This window comes from Odocoileus virginianus, chromosome 29 (genome assembly GCF_023699985.2).
Source record: "Odocoileus virginianus isolate 20LAN1187 ecotype Illinois chromosome 29, Ovbor_1.2, whole genome shotgun sequence".
Lineage (NCBI taxonomy): Eukaryota > Metazoa > Chordata > Mammalia > Artiodactyla > Cervidae > Odocoileus > Odocoileus virginianus.
In genome coordinates this window covers 10,161,794-10,180,948 of record NC_069702.1, presented here as the reverse complement: position 1 = coordinate 10,180,948, position 19,155 = coordinate 10,161,794, and the positions used below count along the sequence as shown (strand labels likewise).

Sequence of the window (19,155 nt, the reverse complement as noted above, 5' to 3'; positions counted from 1 at the left end):
CTCTAACATTTTTCTGTGTTGTATATTCACTATAACTCAGAACAATTACTTAATTAACCAATTGATTAATTAATCAGCAATTAACTGTTCATTAAAATTAACAATGGATTAACTGCTAATTAATTAACAATTGACAAATAATTGACAATTAAATTAATTAACAACTAACCTAACTTTTAAATATATACAACTATATTCAAACACTGTTCTAAACACTTAGATACCATCAATAAGCAGAGAAAATATTTTCCCCTATTGAAATTATACCTAGTAAATTAATCCAGAGAGTTAGAGAAAAGGTGAAATTATGATAAACTAGAAGGTCCTATTAAAAAAAATTAGAAAAGTCTTAGAGTTTCAAGGGTTGGGGAGGTCACTACAGATTACCCTGTTAAAGGAGACATCGTGGTGATTTTAACTGAGAAGTTAACACTGAAGACTTGAAGGAGATGAAAGCATTAGCTAACACTGCAGATTTGTGTGTAAGGGCATTCCAGGCAGAGGGGGAACAAATAAGTGCAAAATTGTGTAAGGTTGGAGCATTCCTCTAGTGTGTGAGTAAGGCAGGAGGCCATAAGTCTAGGGTGAAATGAAATGCTAGTCTTTCCTCCCATCGTCTTAGCTCAGCTGAAACAAACCACATTTCCCTGAATTCTCTGGGTGACATCATATTTCCTGGTTACACCTTCTTGTAGATTCTTGTACTTTTCCTTCATGGCAGTTATCCCAGTTTGTTAACTATATATTATGTAACTGTTTGACTAAATTCTTTCTATTCCACTAGAATGTTTGCACCATGAGAACAACAAGGATATTTTTATATTGTGTATCCCTGAGCATGTGATAGGGCTTGGACTTTGTACAGACTCAATTCATATTTATTTTCTCATGGATTTAATGGGTGTATGACTGGAAGGGTTGATGGATACATGCTTTGTTAGAGAAATCCTTCCTACCAACTCCTACCTGAAAGTGGAGTTGTCCATTTATGACTTCTGTGTATGCAAACAATCTCTGGGCCCTGACGCCTTCTATACTGGAATAAAAAAGAAATGAGATATTTTGATGACAGGCAACACAAATGTGATGTAGATTACCCAAATTCTAAGAAAAAAGATCCTAGAGGGAAAAAAAAGTCATCAGTGGTGAATTTTTTCTTCAAAAATATAGCTTTTTAAATTAAATAAAGAAAATATATTGACTATATTAAGAGTAATTCTTCCTATATATGACAGTCTGTCTTTGACAAAATTGGCCAGACTTAAGAAATCTCAAAGGTCATATGGGGTGTGTTGGTGTATGAACACATAGCGTCAATATTGGACATGTTATCAACCACAGTATATGCAATGGAGCCAAGCGTTTCTGGTCTAAATTGATACCTTACTTTATATTTCCCCTTCACATTTGTTAATATTATTCAATATCGATTATAAATTAAACTTTAATACTAAGAAAATGTGTTTCTTTGTTTCTTAAAGACAATTTAAATCCAAAATACACATTGTTGTGTGTGTTAGTCTCTCAGTTGTGTCCAACCCCTTGCGACCAACCCCATGGACTGCAGCCCACCAGGCTCCTCTGTCCATGGGATTCTCCAGGCAAGAATACTGGAGTGGATTGCCATTCCCTTGCTTTGTATAAAATGCTTTTTGTGTTTCATGAATAAAGTGTAATTTGAAAAGGTTTCTAGGGCCATGTGTCGGTGGGAAATGCTAGCCATATTCATGTCTAAGATATAGAAACCGAAGCGCAGAGAACTTAGTGCGTAACTCCCTCCTCCGATTTCATGTTTTCTCCCTAGCACTTTGCGTTGTCATTAGTCACACCAGGGCAGTGGGCCAAGGATTTTCTGGTCTTACAGAGCCTGAAGCTGTCTGAGTCCTTCCTTAGGGACTTTGAAATGTACTTATGTCTGAAATAGGGTTAAACCCTAGGTAGTATTTTTACTGAAGTATTCCCATGGATTTTATTGTTTGAGCTTTAACTCTTCTGAAAATTATTTTTGGTACTTTTCTCATTGGCCTGTCAAAATATATTATGGCTATGTACATATAGGTAAAACTACTAAAGCTTTACCACATATAAATGTATTCAAGTATTCACACACTCTCACAGAGTCAACAGTTTTAGGATTGAATGTTATTTAGCCAGAATTATTTTCTCAAGATAAATTTCTAGAAATGAAAGTATCAAGTCAAAAGAGAAAAATATTAAAAATGTGAACCTTTGGTGCAGATCTCCATAGTTATTAAAATACGTGTTTCCTTCAACTTTGCAAATATTAGATGGCATCATTTTTTTTTTTTAGATCAGTATAGTTTGCTAAGAAAAGACATCTCACTTTTGTATTAATTTGATTCACAAGGAAATTGAAGTTCATCTAGGACCATCACTTTTCTCTTTTTGTGCTCGTATTATTCCCCCATTTGTCTACCTGAGGGTGAGTGGAAGCTTTTCTCTGTTTAGTTAAATTTGATAACTTTATATTTTATCTTTAAATTTTAAGGGTATTTTTCTGTTGCATAGTTTTTAACTTTGTTTCCCACATAGACATGTATCACTGCAAAAGGAAATATGATCATATAATTCTCCATGGCAGTTGACAACACATGGATTCTGCCAATAAAAGGAAATGACAATATTAAATAACAGTAAGTGCTAACAAATATAAAAACCTCCAAAAATCTGTTTACAGCTAAAAGATAGTCTAGTTTGGCAATAACATATTGGAAAGTTACTTGATTGCATTTGAAAACATGTTTTGCCATTTGTTACAACATCTTAGAAAAATTTGTTGCCTCCCCTGAGCCTCTGTTTCTTCAACACAGAGAGGCTAGACTCAGTTGTTCATAAAGTCTGGCCCAGCTTTGACTTTCTACTCATCTTTGCCATTCAGCTCCCCATAGAATGGTCTCATTTGCTCCATCAATCAACTGGACTTTCGGTCTGTCCAGTGCATTCAACAAATATTCATTAAATGCTTTGCTGTGCACTGTTTTAGATGTTAGAGTCGAAGCAGTAAATAGGACAGAAAAAACTCCCTGCTCCATGGTAATTATGGAGGGAAAAACAAATGAGCAATCTGGTGACTATGTACCAAGGACCATGACAGAGAGAGTGACAGGGATGTGACTCAAAACAGATGAACAAGGAAAACCTCTCTGATGGATGCATCATTTATTTTTTACCTATGGCTTTCTTCGTATCCTAATGGAGGAGTCTGCTTTTAGTGGGAAAGGAAAGATGCTACACTCATTTTAACTGTTTTACTAAAACCATCTGTGGCTTGTTCAGTGAAATTTCCTGTATCAAACTCATCCCTCACGTACATCTAATTTCTATATATTCTCCGGTCCCATCACGCCATGGCAAATAGAGGGGGAAACAGTGGAAATAGTGGCTGACTTTATTTTTAGGGGCTCCAAAATCACTGCAGGTGGTGATTGCAGCCGTGAAATTAAAAGACACTCGGTGGAAGGAAAGTTATGATCAACCTAGACAACTTACTAAAAAGCAGAGACATTACTTTGCCAACAAAGGTCCATCTAGTCAAGGCTATGGTTTTTCCAGTAGTTGTGTGTGGATGTAAGAATTGTACTATAAAGAAAGCTGAGTGCCGAAGAATTGATGCTTTTGAACTGTGGTGTTGGAAAAGACTGTTGAGAGTCCTTTGGACTGCAAGGAGATCCAACCAGTCCATCCTAAAGGAGATCAGTCCTGGGTGTTCATTGGAAGGACTAATGTTGAAGCTGAAACTCCAATACTTTGGCCACCTGATGCTAAGAACTGACTCATTTGAAAAGACCCTGATGCTGGGAAAGATTGAGGGCAGGAGGAGAAGGGGACGACAGAGGATGAGATGGTTGGATGGCATCACCAACTCAATGGACATGAGTTTGGGTGGGCTCCGGGAGTTGATGATGGACAGGTAGGCCTGGTGTGCTGTAGTTCATGGGGTCACAAAGAGTCAGACATGACTGAGTGACAGAACTCAACTAATATATTCTGTAAAGCATTTCCTCGATTATGTGTGTATGAGTGTGTGTAGCGGCTCAGTCAGGTCCAACTCTTTGTGACCCCATGGACAGAGGAGCCCAGCAGGCTACAGTCCGTGAGGATTCTCCAGGCAAGAATACTGGAGTGGATTGCCATGCCCTCCTCCAGGGGATCTTCCCAACCCAGGGACTGAACCCAGGTCTCTTGCATTGAGGCAGATTCTTTAATGTCTGACCTACCAGGGAAGCCCTTCCTTGATTATACTTAGCTGCAAATGAATTATCCCCCACTTCATGTTCTCAGACCTTTGCTAAAAGTCTCTTGGGTTGGGTGGGAGACACTTAGCCATGAATAAAATAAATTTCACATGCCTGGGTCAGCAACCATTCTGACCTTTAGATCTCTTTCTGCCCTCTGGCATGGTCTATTAGCCGACCGCAGTCATTAGCTTCATCTTCCTGCTGGCAGAGCTAGGCAAATGATTCCACCTTCCTTGCATTTAGGTGTAGCCATAATACAGACTCTAATGAATCATAGAGGAAGCCCTGTGTTATGCATCCATGCCTGGTCTACATCTGTGTCCCTTCGTTTTTCTTTTCAATTCAGGTAAGCTTCTTGCTGGAGTTGTCAGAAGCGCTATCCTCTCGGGCCTCTGAACCACTGTATGAAGCAAATATACACCCAAGTTCTTCTACCCCAAACTTGTCTGTAACCTAAAGCTATCCTTGAATAATTTCTGCAGAGGCATTGCACTTTGGGTGCATGTAAATATTAGAAACTTGAGTCGGCCACCATAGGGAATATCCCCCAGAAGTTGCTATCAAATAGTATACACCACATGAAGTGGATACTCAATGAAAAATTTCATTTGATGACTCAAAATTGGGAGGAGCAGAATTAGAATTCCCTGTATATTTTTCAGCTGCATGACCCTCATTTTTTTTACATCATAAAGTCTTCGCTAAGAAGATTCCACAGAAGATTGTGGAATTATACACAGATAATTGTGGGCACAGTGAAAGTGAAATTTGCTCAGTCATGTCCAACTCTTTGTGACCCCATGGACTATACAGTCCATGGAATTCTCCAGGCCAGAATACTGGAAATGGGTAGCCTTTCCCTTCTCCAGGGGATTTTCCCAACCCAAGGATCAAACCCAGGTCTCCCACATTGCAGGCAGATTCTTTACAAACTGAGTCACAAGTGAAGCCCAAGAATACTGGAGTAGGTAGCCTATGCCTTCTCCAGTGGATCTTCCTGACTCAGGAATTGAATCGGGGTCTCTTGCATTGCAGGTGATTCTTTACCAGTTGACCTATCAGGGCAGCCTGGAATTGTGGGGAAGTAACCCCGAGTCAGACACAACTAGCGACTTCACTTTCAGTTTTCACTTTCATGCACTGGAGAAGGAAATGGCAATCCATTCCAGTGTTCTTGCCTGGAGAATCCCATGGACAGGGGAGCCTAATGGGTTGCCGTCTATGGGGTTGCACAGAGGCGGACACAACTGAAGTGACTTAGCAGCAGCAGCAGCCGCAACCCTGGAAAAAAAAACAAAAAAGTCCACTTCCTGCTGGGCAAGTTGGATTATTTGTTGGTTTCCCTATCATTTTTAATCTCAACTTTCATTTACTTATTCTCTTAGTTAATGCCTTTCAAAGTATTTACTCAGATTTCCTCATCCCTTTCCCATATTTAGTTTTAGTTAAAGTATTATATTTTCCTCATGTTTGTTACTGTCTCCTGATTCTATCTTCACCTATTTTCTTAACATTTTGGTATATTATCCAAGATATCTATCAACACCTTTTCTCTCAATTTCCAGAGAACATCTTAACAGTCAGAAATAACATGCGATGACATGAAATGAAATCTGGACATCCACACAGCACAGTATAACTGGAAGAGCTTTCTCCACCCAGCAAACTTCACATGCAAAAATAGAGATATGTACTGAAATTATACAATAATGAGTGTTGGGAGGTAAAAAAGGTGGAGGAAATCATACAATCCCTCTTTTCCATTTTTTTTCTTCTTATAAAGCAAGGGAACCTGAGGCCCAGAAGAGCCTGATGACTTGTCTAAGATCTCATAATATTGGTTGAGAAAGAAATCAGGTCAATCGTTTTACAGAATGAATCAGAATTCAGTGAATTTCCATTCTGGAAAGGACTTTGGCAATAGGGTTAAACCTGAGACTTCATTCTAAAGACAGAATGCATAAATGCCTGTCAGTTCTCTAGATACATCATATATATTATCTCTACTCCTTATTTTCACAGTGGAGGTTTTATTTTCTTCATTTGAAAAATGAAGGTAGTGAGGTTGGCACTAACTGATATTAAACTTATACAGACATTTAACAATTCACTTAGTTGGGATTTAACTTCAGATTTTTCTGAACTCCATGTGTCTGTTTTTTTCTGACATGGTGTCAGAATCAGTTCTATAAGAATTCATGGCACATTTTCCTAGATATTAGCCACTCTTTAGCTCCTAACCTCAAAAAAGAACAATGTTAAAGAGTGTTTGAACACCACACAGCTGTGCTCTTTTCATATGCTAGCAAGGTAATGCTCAACATCCCGAAAGCTAGGCTTCACCAGTAGGTGAACTAAGAACTTCCAGATGTATAAACTAGATTTGGAAAAGGTAGAGGAACCAGAGATCAAATTGCCAACATCTGTTGGATCATAGAAAAAGCAAGAGAGTTCCAGAAAAACATCTATGCTTGCTTCATTGACTAAGTGAAAAGTGAAAGTGAAAGTCGCTCAGTTGTGTCTGACTTTTTCTGTCCCCATGGACTATAGAGTCCATGGAATTCTCCAGGCCAGAAAACTAGAGTGGGTAGCCTTTCCCTTCTCCAGGGGATCTTCCCAACCTAGGGATCGAACCCAGGTCTCCGACATTGCAGGCAGATTCTTTACCAGCTGAGCTACAAGGGAAGCCCAAGAATACTGGAGTGGGTAGCCTATCTTTTTTCCAGTTGATCTTCCCAACCCAGGAATTGAACCAGGGCCTCTTGCATTGCAAGCAGATTTTTTGACAGTGTGGATCACAACAAAATGTGGAAAATTCTTGAAGAGATGGGAATACCAGATCACCTTACCTGCCTCCTGAGAAACCTGTATGCAGGTCAAGAAGCAACAGTTAGAACCAGACAGGGAACAATAAACTGCTTCAAAATTGGCAAAGGAGTATGTCAAGGCTGTCTATTGTCACCCTGTATATTTAACTTGTATGCAGAGTATATCACAGGTAATGCCGGGCTGGATGAAGCTCAAGCTGGAATCAAAATTGCAGGGAGAAATATCAATAACCTCAGATTTGCAGATAATACCACCCTAATGGCAGAAAGCAAAGAGAAACTGAAGATCCTCTTAATGAAGAAAGTGAAAAAGCTAGTTGAAAACTCAGTGTTCAAACAACAAAGATTATGGCATCTGGTCCCATCATGTCATGGCAAACAGATGGGGAAACAATGGGAACAGTGACAGCCTTTACTTTTTTGGGCTCCAGAATCACTGTGGAAGGTGACTGCAGCCATGAAATTAAAAGATGTGTGTTCCTTGGAAGAAAAGTTATGACAAATCTAGAGAGTGTATTACAAGGCAGAGACAGCTCTTTGCTGGCAGAGGTCCATTTAGTCAAAACTAAAATTTCTCTAGTAGTCATGTGTGGATGTGAGAGTTAATCCATAAAGAAGTCTGAGGGCTGATGAATTGATGTTTTCAAATTGTGGTGCTGGAGAAGACTCTTGAGAGTCCCTTGGACAGCAAGGAGATCAAAACACTTAATCCTAGAGGAAATCAGTCCTGAAGATTCATTGGAAGGACTGATGCTGAAGCTAAAGCTCCAATACTTTGGCCACCTGATGTAAAGAGCGAACTCACTGAAAAAGACCCTGATGCTGGGAAAGATAGAGAGCAGGCACAGAAATGGGTGACAGAGGAGGAGATGGTTGGATGGCATCATTGACTCAATGGACATGAGTTTGAACAAATAATAGGAGAGAGTGAAGGACAGCTTCCCTGTAGCTTAGATGGTAAAGAATCTGCCTGCAATGCAAGAGACTTGGGTTCGATTCCTAGGTTGGGAAGATCCTCTGGAGAAGGGAATGACCACCCACTCCAGTATTCTTGCCTGGGGAATCCCATGGACAGAGGAACCTGGCAGGCTGTGGTCCATGGTTCGCAAAGAGTCAGACACGACTGAGCAAATAACACTCCAAAGTGAAGGACAGGGAAGCCGGGCATATTGCAGTCCATGGAATCACAAAGAGTTGAACAGGACTGAGTGACTGAACAATAACAAATATAGCCTCAAAACACTAAGGTATTTCCTCATTCTAAATAATCCTCTAATTTATTCTATGTAGTGGGGCAGAGCTACACGCATTACTAGAACCATCTTTTATGTCAGACACTCATGACTTGAATGGGGAGAAAGGCACAAATAATATTAATTACATCATTAAATGTTCAGTTCACACTAACTTTGGAAATTGTATTCTATCCTTTTCAATTTCAGTTCATTTGAATATTTTCAAGTTGAAATGAGATGTGTAGTTATTTTTTGTTTTTAAAAAGATTATCTAAATAGTAGTTCTTGAAGTTATTTTTATTTACTAATTTACTTATTTGCTGATTTAGTCCTTTATTCCAAATAATCTGAAGTGTATTGTAGAGCATGGGTTCACTGTCCAAAGTCCTGTGTGACAGTCTGCGTGTCTTTGCGCTGAGACACGTGGCCTTGAGTAAATAATTGAGAAATTTGCAGTAGTGGTAAAGAGCTCACCTGCCAGTGCAGGAGGCATGGGATGCAGGTTCCATCCCTGGGTCAGGAAGATCCCCTGGAGAAGGAAATAGCAACCCATTCCAGTACTCCTGCCTGGATTCTCCAGTGGACAGGAAAGCCTGGCAAGCTATAGCCCATAGGATCACAAAGAGGTGGACATGACTGAAGCGACTTACCATAGGCATCAATTTCTTAGGTCATTTAGAAATTCTGGGTCTCCGTTGCCTCCTAAGGAAGCTGTGTACCATTTTCTGTGTGTTGATTCTAAAACTGTTGAGAGAATGAGGCGAAATAAAGGATCAGAATGCAACTTAGAAACTTTAAATTGCCAATAAAAGTTTCACATTTTAGTAAGTGTAGCTTCCCAGGTGGCACTAGTGGTGAAGAATCTGCCTGCAACACAAGACACAGAGACTTGGATTTGAGCCCTGGGTCAGGAAGACCCCCTGGAGGGGGAACAACAACCCACTCCAGTATTCTCGGCTGTAAAATCCCATGGACAGAGGAGGCCGATGGGCTATTGTCCACAGATTCACAGAAAGTCAGACACAACTGAGCACTTGAGCACACACACATGTTTATTCAAAAACAAACAAACAAACAAGCAGAGATAGAGTCCAGGGCAAGCAACTGATCATAACCCATGAGTTGTAGAAAATTATAATGGTAGGATCTTTTTATTTTTTTTCTTAGAAAAAAGAAAAACTTGCAAAATTTCTAGTAGAGAATTTATCTAAATTTTTTGCTGTAAACTTGGGTAGTGTAAATAGAAGACACAAGAAATAGATGGCATATAGTCAAAATGTGTTTGGATGAATATCTAACCAGTGTTGTTTGGAAAGCATGAAGACAAAAGTGAAACTTACTGGAAGAAATTAACATATTCTTAGAATCATAATGAACAAGATTCAGCATGATGTCTTTACTAAGGATATGCCACATATATAGTTTTTATATTTAATTAATTTGTTTTAATTGGAGGCTAATTGCTTTACAATATTATGGTGGTTTTTGCCATATATTCACATGAATCAGCCATGGGTGTACACGTGTGCCCCTTCCTGAAACCCTTCCCACCTCCCTCCCCATCCTATTCTTCAGGGTCATCCCAGTGCACCAGCCCTGTGTGCCCTGTCTCATGCATCGAACCTGGACTGGTGAATCTGTTTCACACATTATAATATACATGTTTCAATGCTATTCTCTCAAATCACCCCACCTTCGCCTTCTCCCACCAAGTCCAAAAGTCTGTTCTTTACCTCTGTGTCTCTTTTGCTGTCTCGCATATAGTTTTTTGACTACCATCAAGTAATCTTTATTTTCTGAAAAGTGTAAATGGTTGTCCTTTGCTTCAATGTCAGGAAAACTTAGGTGGAGAGTTGCCTCACATTCGTTGGGCTTCTCAAATTCCCCCAGGGATGCAGCTCTGAGAAACTGAAAAGCTAGAATCTGGTTCAGAGAGATCAGGGAGGGAAAGAAACCCAGGATTCCCTGACCCTCCCCAGGCAGGAGTGCATTTTGTACAAACTCTGCTCAGTAGGAGAGACCCATGCCATGGGGGTTTGCCATCTCTGAGGTCATAAACTTTGTCATCTGTTCTAGGAAACAAGTGTCTTCCTCTTCAAACCTTCTCCTTGAGTGCAACCCCCTTCCCAGTTTTTATTTACTGCTGACATTATTCATGGAGCAAATCCATCCATCTCTCTAGGAGTCAAATTCATGACTTGTAAAGGTCAAGACTGAGTCTGCTCTTGTTTCTGTTCATCTTCTTGGATGAGAAACATTTAAGCATGATATGGCATTGCTCAGTCTGGAGAAATGACCCTTCTGACTCAGCTAACCTGTATTTCAAGAAAGTCAGTGAGTCTGTTGGACTTTACAAAATGCCATTCCTAAAATTCCAGCACAACTGGCTCACTCATCCCACTAGATAGGTCAGTTAACCATTTTGGAGCTATAGTTTTCTCATCTTTGAGGATCTGGGATGCAAGAGTGTGCACCTCAATGTAATTCTGGCTTTTAAATTTTTATAGAAGTGATGCCCATTGAGGAAGTTTCTATCATTTTTCTTCTATTTCTCTAATCTGAGATGATTCGTTGGAAAAGACTCTGATGCAGAGAAAGATTGAGGGTAGGAGGAAAAGGGGGCAACAGAGGATATAATGGTTGGATGGCATCACCAACTCAATGAACATGAGTTTGAGCAAACTCCAGGAGATAATGAAGGACAGGGGAGCCTGGTGTGCTGCAATCCATGGGGTCGCAAAGAGTTGGGCATGACTTAGTGACTGAGAAACAACAATATTTTCCAACTCTGATTTCAGAGTCCTAGGACTTGATGGATTCTTCTAGCATCCTTGTGCGTTTCCTGAGGAATCTAGCTGACTCTTTTCCCTGGTGGCTTAGATGGTAAAGTGTCTGCCTGCAATTAGGACGATCCCTCGGAGAAGGAAATGGCAACACTCAAGTACTCTTGCTTGGAAAATTCCGTGGATGGAGGAGCCTGGTAGGCTACAGTCCATGGGATCCCAAAGAGTCGGACATGATTGAATGACTTCACTTTCACTGATGATCGTTACCTATGTGTTTCATTTAACTTGTTCTGAGCAAGTACTTCTCCACAGACTGATTGGCTGGTAGGACTTTCAATGTCAAGGTCAAAAAGACCTTTTTCATCCCCTTTTTATAAATGTAGAATGAGACCTAGAGAGAGCTTGCCTTTCTTTCAAAACGGTTAACTCAATATGGTATAATATATTTTTAAAATATTTTTTTAACATTTGTCTTCCCCAAGCGTCTCTGAGAACTACAAAAAACACTCGTTTGGTCAACAGTGCCTCTGTGATCAACCTCCAAATGTTCCTGGCCCTCCATTAATATTAATTAAATTAGTAAGTAAATGGAATATTATAATTATGACTTTAGGCCTGAGTCTTAAAATAACCAAGATCTTCAAATTTAGATCTTTATTAGTGTCTCCAAGTGAAATTGCACATGGAGTAGCATAAAAACTTACAGAATTGGGGGCAATAAATTTCCCATAGAAATTTAAAGTTATGTTCCATTTTCTGTCTATTCCTAATGGATTATTTTTATAAACTCAATCTTAAGGTAATTATTACAGCAGTGTTTTCTTTTGTAAGATGGGTCAGTATTAAATGGAAATATTTTTGAGAATTTGTCTCATCTTTAATACATCAGGGACATCCAAAAATTAAGGTTGTTCACCTGTATTTCAATCTTGGAGAGAGTATATAAATGAATAAAGGAATGAGTGAAGTGACTTAGTATCTTGCTCAGAGCTGGGCTTCGTAGCTGGACTTCCTGACTCTTAATTCAGATTCTGAACATCTTGAGGGCATGTGCTAAGAGACTCTCATCTTGGAACCTCGGTGCTAGGCTTGCTCTGCGTGACTCACTCCCTCACCCTTAACTTGGATAGCATCCTAATCTTTTCATAGGTTTCAGCTGAGATGCCACCTTTTCCAGGAACTCCTTCCTAATCCACCTTTCCTTCATTCTGGCTTATGTGCTTCCAGAGGGCAGGACTCTGTTTTGTCCATTGCTTTATCACAATGTATAACACAGTGAATATGTGCAGCGAAAATTCCCAAGGTTTTGAGTTAAATCTGTGCAACCAACTAACCATGCCAAAAAACTGATGCTTTAGAATTGTGGCACTGGAGAAGACTCTTGAGAGTCCCTTAGACTGCAAGGAGGTCAAACCAGTCAATCCTAAAGGAAATCAACCTTAAATATTCAATGGAAGGACTGATGCTGAAGGTCTAATACTTTGGCAACCTGATGTGAAGAACTGATTCATTGGGAAAGACCTTGATGCTGGGAAAGATTGAGGGCAGGAGAAGAAAATGAGATGATTGGATGGCATCACTGACTCACTGGACTTGAGTTTAAGCAAACTGCAAGAGACAGCGAAGGACAGGAAAGCCTGGCATGTTATAGTTTATGGGGCTGCAAAGAATTGGACACCACTTACATACTGAACAAACAGCAGTAACACTTGTTGAAAGTAAGTGGTCTATTCTGCAATTATATCTCTCCTGGGGTTGAGGGGGGGAGGTCTCTTGTTTTTCTCCTAGGTTGCTGAAAGTGAAAATGTTAGTCTCTCAGTTGTGTACAACTCTTTGCGACCCCATGGACTGTGTGGCCCGCCAGGCTCCTGTGCTCATGGAATTCTCCAGGCAAGAATACTGTAGTGGGTAGCCATTCCCTTCTCCAGGGAATCTTCCCAACTCATGGTCCAAACTCAGGTCTCCTGTCTTGCAGGTGGGTTCTTATCAACTGAGCCACCGCCAGGATATAAAGTGAGAAGAGAGTTAAACAATCATAATTTACCTTCCTTCCAGGCCAACTCTATTATTCTGGACACAGAGACAAAAGGAGGGAAGACCTGATCACACTTAAATGCATTTGTATGGACTTAAACTCCAGGATCACACAGCTCAATTATCAGTTTCATCCTCTAAAACTTATTTTTCCCTGTGTTCACTTTTCTCAATTCAGTTCTGTTGCTTAGTTTTGTCTGACTCTTTGCCACCCCATGGACTGCAGCACTCCAGCCTTCCCTGTCCATCACCAACTCCTGGAGCTTGCTCAAATTCCTGTCCATCGAGTCGGTGATGCCATCCAACTATCTCATCCTCTATCGTTCCCTTCTCCCCATCTTCAATCTTTCCTAGCATCAGGGTCTTTTCCAATGAGTCAGTTCTTCCCATTAGGTGGCCAAAATATTGGAGTTTCAGCTTTAGCATCAGTCCTTCCAATGAATATTTAGGATTTACTTCCATTAGGATTAACTGGTTTGATTTCCTTGCAACCCAAGGGACTCTAAGAGTCTTCTCCAACACCACAGTTTGAAAACATAAATTCTTCAGCCCTCATCTTTTATATGGTTAACTGAGATCACTCAGGCCAAACTGTGATATGGCCACTTTTGCCTTTTCATCATTTAATGACCTTTCATTCAGACTTTTGTTTGTTCTTTACCCAAGCCTGCAAAACACATTCTTATGTCTAATCAGTAATTAATTCAAAAATATGTATCAAGTAACTTCTCTATGCTAAGGACAGTTTTAATGTTTTAATAGCAGCAAAGAAGACAAAAAAGAGCCCTTGCCTTCATGAAGCTTATATTTTAGTGTTTAGTTTACCTCTCAACCATCTGCCATCCAGGTAAATGTTACTGGTGATGACACTAGCTGCACTAGCACTTCAGTGTGTATGTGCAGTCGATCCTTAAACAATGAAGGGGGTAAGGATGCCAACAACCTGAAGCACAGTCAAAAATTGGCGAATAACTTTGGATCAGCCCTCTAGATCCAAATCCATGGTTCTGTATCTGTCAATCCATCTCCATGGATTCAATCAACTGATGATATTGAAGTACTGTAATACAGTATGTATTGAAAAAAATATGTGTATTAATGGACTTGTGTAGTTCAAACCTGTGTTGTTCAAAGGTTAACTATATATAGGATTTAATTTACATGGCAACAGTATATATATATGCCATGGAGACCAGGGACAATTTTGTAATTTTTGTATTGCACACACTGCCTGAAATTTAATGAGCGCCTGCTGGGGTGCAGTTTATTTTCCCATTTAGTGATGGGTCAATACATTTAATTAACTTACAAATCAAAAGAAAAGTTCAAAAGAAAGAAACCTTAATTGAGCACTTGCTATGAACCCAGACATCTGGACAATTTCAACCTATCACAGTCTCCTGATGGATGCTGGTTAGTAATCTTTTCCGCATAGAGTGATGGGTGCTTATAGAAGTTAAGTCCTTTATATATAGGCTGTAGGAGTGGAACTAGTATATAGACACTGGCCTTTCCTTTATGGCATGAGTTCTTTGCAGAAAAATATACTCAGTTATTAACCAAGTTAACTTCTCGAGACCTGGGTTTCAAGGGAAGAGACTTATAAAAACTGGTTTCTTATGCTTCTCTCCTTATTCCTTTCTTTACTCAGGGGATTGTAGAACTCCTCATTTATTTCCAGACAGTCATTTCATGGTGATTCTCATCAGACCTTTGATAGACAGACCCCAAATGGGGGGCAGGATTGACAAACTTCCATCATTATTATTATTTTTTTAATGAGTGCAAAAGCCAAACAAGAAGCTTACCAAGATAGAATAAAGTACATTTGGTACAGAAAAATAACTCTTTTTTAGAGCAATGTAAGGCCAAGGGTTTCTAAGTACTAATTCTTAGTTATAGGACAGTTTCTAATTCTATCTCTATCTTGTGAATTTTGTGGACAGAAAGAGACAAAATTAAAGAGGTTCTACTTATACCTAGACAATGAGAGGAAAATGACAGAATATGGTACCTACGCATATGTAGGCATGGGAGTAAGACTCAATTCAAATAAAGTTATCCACATTTTCATCTGGGCCTGAGCCAACCCTGATCCTATCAGAGATCAGGCCTATGGCTTGTACACAGCGTCAACTAAAAGAGATGCGCCATGTGAGAGCTGTGTTGTAGTTCAATAGCTCAGTCACGTCCGACTCTTTGTGACCCCATTGACTGCAGCACATCAGGCTCCCCTGTCCTTCACCATCTCCCAGAGCTTGCTCAAACTCATGTCCACTGAATCAGTGATGCCATCCAACCATCTCATCCTCTGTCATCCCCTTCTCCTCTTGCCATCAATCTTTCCCAGCTTCAAGGTCTTTTCTAATGAGTCAGCTCTTCACATCAGGTGACCAAAGTATTGGAGCCTCAGCTTCAGCCTCAGTCCTTCCAATGAATATTTAGGATTGACTTCCTTTACAATTGACTGGTTTGATCTTGCAGCCCAAGGGACTCTCAAGAATCTTCTCCAAAACCAGAGTTCAAAAGCATCAATTCTTCTGTGCTCAGCCTTCTTTATGGTCCAACTCTCACATCCTTTCATGACTACTGGAAAAGTCATATCTTTGACTTTATAGACTTTTTAGCCAAAGCAATGTCTCTGCTTTTTAATATGCTGTCTAGACTTTGCCAAGAGAATGAAGTCTTCATAGCAAACACCCTCTTCAAACAACAAAAGAGATGATTCTACACATGGACATCACAAGATAGTCAATACTGAAATCAGATTGATTATACTCTTTGCAACCAAAGATGGAGAAGATCTATACAGCCAGCAAAAAACAAGACTGGGAGCTGACTGTGGCTCAGATCATAAACTCCTTATTGGAAGTTTGGGCTTAAACTGAAGAAAGTAGGGAAAATCACTAGACCATTCAGGTATGACCTAAATCAAATCCCTTATGGTTATACAATAGAAATGATAAACAGACTCAAGGGATGATATCTGTTAGTGCCTGAAGAACTATGGATGGAGGTTCATGACATTGTACAGGAGGCAGTGATCAAGATTATCCCAAAGAAAATTCAAAAAGGCAAAATGATTGTCTGAAGAAACCTTCCAAACAGTTGAGAAAAGAAGAGAAGATAAAGTCAGAAGACAAAAGGCAAGATATACCCATCTGAATGCAGAGCACTAAAGAATAGCAAGGAGAGATAAGAAAGCCTTCCTCAGTGGTCAGTGCAAAGATATAGCAGAAAACAATAGAAATGGAAAGACTAGAGATCTCTTCAAGAAAACTAGAGATACCAAGGATGCAAAGATGGGTACAATAAAGGACAGAAATGGTATGGACCTAGCAGAAGTAGAAGATATTAAGAAAAGGTGGCAAGAATACACAGAATAATTATAAAAAAAAAAATCTTCATGACCCAGATAACCACGATGGTGTAATCACTTACCTAGAGCTAGACATCCTGGAATGTGAAGTCAAGTGGGCTTTAGGAAGCATCACTACGAACAAAGCTAATGGAGGCGATGGAATTCCAGGTGAGGTATTTCAAATCTTAAAAGATGATGATGTGAAAGTGCTACAGTCAATATGCCAGCAAATTTGGAAAACTCAGCAGTGGCCACAGGACTGGAAAAGGTCAGTTTTCATTCCAATTCCAAAGAAAGGAAATACCAAAGAATGTTCAAAGTACCACACAGTTGCACTCATCTCACACACTAGCAAAGGGATGCTCAAAATTCTCCAAGCACAGCTGCAGCAGTACTTGAACTGTGTACTTCCAGATGTTCAAGCTAGGTTTAGAAAAGGCAGAGGAACCAGAGATCAAATTGCCAACATCCACTGGATCATTGAAAAAGCGAGAGAGTTCCAAAAAAACATCTATTTCTGCTTTATTGACTACACCAAAGCTTTTGACTGAGTGGACCACAACAAACTGTGACAAATTCTTCGAGAGATGGGAATACCAGACCACCTGACCTGCCTCCTGAGAAATCTGTATGCAGGTCAGGAAGCAGCAGGTAGAACTGGACATGGAACAACAGACTGGTTCCAAATCATGGAAGAAGAACATCAAGGCTGTATGTTGTCATCCTACTTATTTAACTTGTATGCAGAGTACATTATGCAAAATGCTGGGCTGGATGAAGCACAAGCTGGAATCAAGATTGCTGGGAGAAATATCAATAACCTAAGATACGTAGATAATACCACTCTTATGGCAGAAAGTGAAGAAACTGAAGAGCCTCTTGATGAAAGTGAAAGAAGAGAGTAAAAAAGTAAAATTCAGTATTCAACAAACTAAGATCATGACATCCAGTCCCATCACTTCATGGCAAATAGATGGGGAAACAATGGACAGAATTTATTTTCTTTGGCTTCAAAATCACTGCAGACGTTGTCTGCAATCATGAAATTAAAAGACACTTGCTCCTTGGAAGAAAAGCTACAACCAACCTAGACAGCATATTAAAAAGCAGAGACATTACTTTGCTGACAAATGTCCATCTTGTCAAAGTTATGGTTTTTCCAGTAGTCTTGTATGGATGTGAGAGTTGAACTGCAAAGGAAGCTGAGTGCAAAAGAATTGATGCTTTTGAACTGTGGTGTTGGAGAAGACTCTTGAGAGTCACTTGGACTGCAAAGAGATCAAACCACTCAATCCTAAAGGAAATCAGTACTGAATATTCATTGTAAGCACTGATGCTAAAGCTGAAGCTCCAATATTTGGCCACCTGATGCTAAGAAAAGACCCTGATGCTGGGAAAGATTGAAGGTGGAAGGAGAAGGGGATGACAGAGGATGAGATGGTTGAGCGGCATCACCAACTCCATGGACATGAGTTTGAGCAAGCTCCAGGAGTTGGTGATGGACAGGGGAGCCTGGCGTGCTGCAGTCCACGGGACTGCAAAGAATCAGACAGGAATGAATGACTTACCCGAACTTAATTGAAGTTCATCATAGCTTTTCTTTCAAGGAGAAAGTGTGTTTTAATTTCATGGCTGCAGTCACCCAACTGCAGTGATTTTGGAGCGCAAAGAAATAAAGTCTATCATTTTTTCCACTGTTTCCCCGTCTATTTACCGTGAAGTGATGGGACCAGATTCCATGACATTAATTTTCTAATGTTGAGCTTTAAGTCAGCGTTTTCCCTGTCATTTGGGGCAAAATCAGGACCGCAGCCCAGGAGACATCACCTCAGGTAGCTCTCAGTAAACTGCTCCAAATAGGTAGTGGGGGAAGGTCACCATATGTGGTTTTGAAAAAGGGGAGTTCACAGAATCATACCCTTATCTCACAAAGGGTTTTGTACTCATCACAAGAAGCTGATGTCACCATGAAGGGATTAGTGCTTTTCTAAGATATGAGGGTATGCAAGGACTGGGATCATGAAATCAGTTCTTGAATATATCTGTCTAAACCCTGTTCACTAGTTGTGTGGAGCATAAAGTTCCTCATTCTCCATGCTGAACTTCCTTCAGGGTGTGTGGACGGTCCACAGTTACAGCAGCGCAGGATTCAGTGTCCACAGAGGCGGAGAGCAAATGCCCTTCAGGGTGTGTGGACGGTCCACAGTTACAGCAGCGCAGGACTCAGTGTCCACAGAGGCGGAGAGCAAATGCCCTTCAGGGTGTGTGGACGGTCCACAGTTACAGCAGCGCAGGATTCAGTCTCCACAGAGGCAGAGAGCAAATGCCCTTGGTAAGTGTCAACTTGTAGTCAACAACTGGGACTTGTTTACTTTTCCTTTTCACAAGTTTTTATTTTCCCCACTGAAATTGTCTCCTTCGTCATGATTTATTCTTGTTTACTGAATTATTAATATATTCTCTACCTCTCATCTCAAAAAGCCACAAAGTCCCTAAAGAATCTTCACCTCTCACTAGTTCCTCCATTTCTGGAACCACTGCCCTATTTTTCTGCTTTGTCATGTAGCAAAAGTCTTCAGCACATTTATTTGCTGAATTCATTCTCTCACTTCTGGTCCCTTCTTATCTTACTACCACTGTTGTCTGAAGCTG

The 19,155-nt window shown here is 40.1% G+C and overlaps 1 long non-coding RNA gene across 1 annotated transcript; it reads right to left on the bottom strand.

Moving 5' to 3' along the window:
• Nucleotides 1-965: 965 nt before the first annotated feature.
• LOC110134450 (uncharacterized) lies at nucleotides 966-18,370 on the bottom strand. Its single transcript, XR_011484522.1, has 3 exons — nucleotides 18,218-18,370; nucleotides 8,973-9,066; nucleotides 966-1,036 (listed from the first exon to the last, which is right to left on the bottom strand). It is a non-coding gene; the product is annotated as an uncharacterized lncRNA (long non-coding RNA).
• Between the last annotated feature and the right edge of the window lie 785 nt (nucleotides 18,371-19,155).